General features: G+C 39.1%; 1 non-coding gene across 1 annotated transcript; it reads right to left on the reverse strand.

The window, feature by feature from the left end:
• Positions 1 to 1978: 1978 nt before the first annotated feature.
• Trnag-gcc lies at positions 1979 to 2049 on the reverse strand. The gene has a single exon. It is a non-coding gene; the product is annotated as a tRNA-Gly (tRNA).
• Between the last annotated feature and the right edge of the window lie 4049 nt (positions 2050 to 6098).

The raw sequence follows: 6098 nt of genomic DNA on the forward strand, positions 1-6098 counted from the left end.
TTGTCAGACTTCATAGAATTGCAGACTTCCAGATCCGGTTCTGGTTAGCGACTTTTGAGCTTCAAGAACCCACAACTAAATAAGATTATCACAAGAACACCTCAGTGGTATAAGGACAGTTATGTCCAATAAACGGTGTATTGCTAAACCTTCCTGGGGAACTGCAGAATTGACAGAAGGTTCTAAAGCCATAGTGTACATAACTTCTAGGCAGTTTTCAGGGGCTTGAACAAATCTATGTCTTGATTCCATTTCCCCCTCTCTATGAACTTTTTTAGTTATTTACTGTTGTCTACCTTCCAGCTTCTGCTTGCTTGTACTTTCTACTTCCTCACAACACTGACTTGCATACGACCCATCTTGTCCTACATGACTTTTGCTCTCCCTACATAATGACCTTTTATCTTTACCTTCCTTTGCAAATGGATCCCTTCTCTTAGCATTCTGAAGTTTACATTTAATAGAGGTGAAATGTGATCAGTTGAGCTTGTCCTTTACAGCAAGACATGTTAGATCATGGACTGGCTGCCCCAGGTCAGAAACTTACCCCTATTTTTGAGTGAGCTAATCTTTGAATTAGCCAAAGGGGTGGCAACCACCGAATCAGAGTAGACAGCACATACCTTAAAGGACACTTTGAATTTCACTAGTTCATTACAGGGGAAAAATGGTATTCCTGGGATCTGATGAATCATACCCAAGGTTACACATATAATCAGGGAGTGTTTACTGATAATAGGATTAAACCCTAGTTCTCCTACCATTTTTACACTAAACTGTACCATCTCCTATATTAGGTCATGTGGGAGGCATCTAATCTGTTCACTTACCTATTGAGCCTGAAATGTAAGGGTAATGTTTTTCTCCTTTCTGTCTCTCTCTCTCTCTCTCTCTCTCTCTCTCTCTCTCTGTGTGTGTGTCTCTGTCTCTGTCTCTCTCTCTCTACCTCTCCTTGGCATCTTTTTTTCTATTACAATTTGTTGCTACTTGGATTCATGGCTTGTTTATGTGCCAATGATTTCAATGTCACTAAATTCAAACCAAGATTGACAGTGAAGTGCTTTACCAAGTGAGATTCATTCAGAAAAAGGAGAATTATGCAGCAAAATTCAAATAAGAAAACTTGATAAATCAACAGAATTCTGAGATGGTGAGGCCAACTAGAATGTAGATAAGTTGTCAATTGAAATAATTCACCCTTTATTTCTTGTTTGCTGAAAATGTTGGAATACAACTTTTAGATCACCTAAGTCTAGGACATCAAGTCAGTGTTTTCAACAGGCAGGGCTTGAATTTGGATAGAAAAGTCTACATTACTTATGATCCTTCTAAGCCTTGCTTAAGAGAAAATAAATTTTATGAAAATCCTGGTATAGCAATACTGTGATTAATTCATTTATATCATTGGAATGCTACAGTTACTTCAATGAGCTTTTTGTGATGGAGGCACCATCACATTCATCCTTAGATTTACCAGACTCACATGACTCAATGAATCATCCATACATTATTCTGTTCATTCATTAAAAATGTGTTGAAAGGATGCAAGAAGATAAGCATTATGCTGGGGATATAAGTTTGGAGCAGTCTGTGAAGTCAGCTTTCCACTACTGTAACAAAATATCTGAGATAATCTACTTAATAAGGAAAGAGGTTTATTTAGGCTCATTTTTTCAAAGATTTAAGACCATGACCATTTGGCATGGGGAAGTATAGTACATAAGGTCAGGAGCATGTTGCCAGAGGAGGCCTATTCACCCAATGGCAGTTAGAAACCAAAAAGAAGAGAGAAAGGAAGGAACCAGATTCCCAATATCCACATGTCCCCAATAATTTAACTCTTTTCTACTAGGCCTGACCTGTTAAAATTTCTACTAAGCTGCCAGTGGTGTCATAGGCAGCTAACAGAGCCTCAGTACACAGGCCTCTGCACTTGATCTTAGCCAAAAGGCCGAGAAGCAATAAAGACGACAGGCGCTGCATGGGCTGGGAAATGAACCCGGGCCTCCCGCGTGGCAGGCAAGAATTCTACCACTGAACCACCCATGCACCACCTTTGGAGAGCATCTCAGATCCAAACTATAGGAAGGAGATACTGTTGCCCACAAGAAACTTACAATGCAGGAATCTGGACAAGAAGTAATCACAATGCCAGATCCAAAGAGCTTGGACATATCAGTCACCAAGGAGGCCATAATGTTGTCTAGCTGTCCTGTTGTAGGACTGACTTGGCTGTGCATGTTTTATCAACCCTCTGCTAACACTGTCCAGACATCAAACTTCATAAGCAGATGACCCTCATGCTGTATGTTAGTTTCCCTTAAGTAAATATTCTGGTTTCAATAATCGTGTTGCATTCTGGTAAGCCTTTTCTCTTGAGCTCTGTAAATAAGGCAACTCATGGCCAAGGGGGCTGGTTTTGTCTGAAACCTGAGGTCATTCTCAGAAGGATGAGTCTACAGACAGGGATCTGGAACTCAAAGGGAAGCCTCAGCCAGGTAAGAGAAAGCTTGGTCTTCCCCCTGCCTTGAGGCTTGGAGACATCCAGATATCTGAAGTATGAGGCAGGGAGGTGGATTTTAGAGGTCAAGAAAAAAGGAAGAAATCTAAGAAAAGACCCAAGAAAGATTTTTCCTTTTTGGGTCCCACATATGTAGGTAAAGGTAAGCAAGCTGCAAAAAGTAATGCCTGCTTTTTGAGCATGATCAGCTTCCTGGATTCCCTGCTTACAGCCCTTCAAGTGTCTTCTAGCCAAGGGTCCTCAAAGAATGGCCAGGAACCACCAGCCTTGGATTCCCCTGGGACACTGGGCAAGTTTGCATGTGCCTGAGCTCTGCCTGAGATTCAAATCTCTTAATCAAATTGAAGAAGTTCAAGTTTGCACTCTAGTAGCTTCCTTAGATTTAAGATCCCTGGGTCTTATCATCATGAGCTCTTTTTTGAAGTTTAATATGGTCCAGATCTTCTGCTCATCAAGAAATGTGCCTTCCAGTACCATACTTAAGAGATGCTAGATTTTATTATCACTGATAGTTGCATTTCATTTTTTTAAACATAGACTCTAACATCTACCTCATCATAATGTCCCCATATCATGCCACTAGTCTAGGCCAGGGATTAGAAAACTCCTATAAAGAGCTGGATACTAAATATTTTTCACTGCTATTTAAATCTGCTAGTGTAGCACAAAAGTAGCCATAGACAACATTTAAACCTATGAGTATGATTGTGTTTCGATACAACTTTGTTTACAAAATCATGGGGCTAGTAGGATTTAGCTCATTGGCCAGAGTTTGTAAACTCCTAGATTAAGTCATAAGGCAGTTAAATATGTACCCTTTATAGCATCTTCTAATATTGAAATGTATTTGTGGATTCGTTGCAACAAATGAAAGCCCAGTAGAATTACCTCAGTAGTTCTTAAAGTTGAATGGTTATGAGAATTCCCCACAGGCTTTGTTGAAGCACAGATTGGTGGGCCCACACTCAAAATTTCTGATTCAATGGGTCTGAAATATAGCCCAACCATTTACATTTCTAACAAGTTCCCCAGTCATACTAATGATAACTGGTCCAGGGACAGCACTGTGAGAGCCACTACCTTGAATAAAGGGGAAGAGGTGTATTGGTAGGATTTGTGTGGGAACTGAGAGCCTGAGCTACGAGACCAAGAATGTAGGATCAGCTCCACAGAGGATCTCCTAGGGACTGGAAAGAGCCTTATTGCTCTAGGAGTGAAGTGGGAAACACTAGCCAGTTTAGCCAAAAAAAGTGGAAACAAGTGAAGTGCTCACCTACCAGTGAACTGATAAACCAAATGTGGTACCTCCATATGGTGGAATGTTATTCCACCATAAAGAGGAATGAAGTACTGATATACACTGCAACATAGATGAACCTCAAAAACAATATGCTAATTTAAAGAAACCAGACATAAAAGGCTTCATACTGTGTGATTCCATTTGTATGAAATATCCAGAGTAGGAAAATCTATAGAGACAGAATGTAGATTAGTGTTTGCCCAGAACTGAGGGGAAAGATAATAAGGAATGACTGATAATGGGTGCAGGACTCCTTTCTGGGGTGATGAAAATGTTCTAAAATTAGATAACAGTGGTAGTTAACACAGCTGTAAATACACAATGGTATGTAAAGTATATCTCAATAACACTGTTCTTAACAATGAAACAGAAACAGCTCAGATTAGACCTGGAAAAAGGTTGGCTCCACTTTCAGAACATGCACCTGTATCCACAGAGTTATTATCCTTTGACAATGAAGTACGGCTTTGGAACAACTTGTCTGACAATAGAGGTCAGATGGTATTTATTTATTTTGCCACACACCCAGAGCAACAAGTTGAGTTGTGATTAAAATTTTTTGAATTACTGCTCTGATGAAGGAAATTTTTTTCTTTTCTCTTTTACATCAAAAATAGTCAATATCTTAAGTGCTTAGCACAATTTTATGCACCCCATAACTTAGCCTATTGTAATTGATGGATGATGACAGCCCCTTAAACGCTAAAATTGCTTTTGTTGAAAAGCAAAATATAGCCTAAATTTACTTAGGGCATCCATTGAAAAAGGCTTGCATTGTTTACAGATCAGCATCTGCTTTGTATACAAAGAGCTTTTATACCGAGACCAATGGTAGCTTTCTTTCTTTATCATGGAACCTTTTCTGAATTCCTGGCTGGGAGAAAATGCAGTTAGTGATTCAACGTAGACCAAGCTGTCTTTATTTTTGTTGATGTTGTATGATGCTAAATTCCCATTAACTCCCCCCCATCACCGATATCCACAGACTAATTCTTACCACTTCTCAAAGCAAATAAGGAATGACTTGTGATCAAAACCGTTTTGCAGAAGTAACACAACCTATTCAGAAAAATGAACATTATCACCATATAAGGATGTAAGCATGAAAATAGTCATATTTGGGGAAGATTAAAGGTTTAATAGAATGGAAAAGAGAGGATACAGCAATGTCAATCTGATATCTGATTCTGAATCTGAAAAGTGGCATTACGATAAAAGAGTTAGAAATTGCTCAGTTGCTTCTACTGCATGTGGTCTAAGAGTACACAGCTGGACAGTGGTTTATCAATGGTTTTGGATCACTCGATCATTTTCCAACTTTGTCTCTAGACCCAGGAAACAGGGGCTGTCCTCTTTGGGAAACCTTCCCTGTCCCTAATCAAAATGATCTTTTTCTGAAATTCTACCATTACATTTTTATATTCTTAAGTCCTTAAGGGTCTTTCTATTTATCAGATTCCCCTATTGAACCGTAAATTTTCCCTGGCAGGCTGAGTTGGCAGTGAATTTTGTGTTACGGGAGTAGGAATGAGGAAAATGGACAAGGTCCCAGCAGATTTTCCATGGGCTAGAGCTTTCTGCACAGGCTCCTGCTGCCTCAGACATACAGCCACTTGCCAACCCCACTCACAGTAGTGAAAGGAAATCTTTGCTGAAATTTCCTAATCAGACAGTTGTCATAGGTGGTAGAAGTCATCTGAGTGCTCTCTGGTTTCCGCAGTGTGAAAATGAAGAATTTAACCTCTGCTCAGGTGATTGTGTCTTAAGATCCCACCTTTGGAGCCAATAACAGTGGCAGTTCTGTAAGTTTAATCAACAATTTATTAAGTAACACCTGGCATTTCAAAAACCCATTTGAAAGGTGATTAGAAGCCATATATGCAGGTCTTCTTTAAGCTTCTCCAATTCATGCCAAATTAAGAACAACTTAAGCAAAAGTAGTAAAGACTTTTTTAAACCTTTGTATGTTATTCTCTCTTCCTGTATTTCCCTCAGCCTCAATCTGTCCTTGCTCTCTCCACCTTTTTCTGTATCTTCGTTTTTCTGGAGGCTGCTTTGATTATGAGGTTTATCTTACATTTTTGTCTACTTTTCCTTATAGCTTCCTTTCCCTCTCTGCCTCTTCACTCATTCTTGTGTTTGCTCTCCCTACTTTCACCTTAAAATAACATAATATAAAACAAATATACTTAGAAATAGTTGTATAGTTGTATAATAAACTTTGGGTTTTTTAAATGAACTTTTGTTTCAGATATTATATATTTCAGATTTAGCATT

This window comes from Chinchilla lanigera, unplaced genomic scaffold (assembly GCF_000276665.1).
Source record: "Chinchilla lanigera isolate Chin_1 unplaced genomic scaffold, ChiLan1.0 scaffold00165, whole genome shotgun sequence".
Lineage (NCBI taxonomy): Eukaryota > Metazoa > Chordata > Mammalia > Rodentia > Chinchillidae > Chinchilla > Chinchilla lanigera.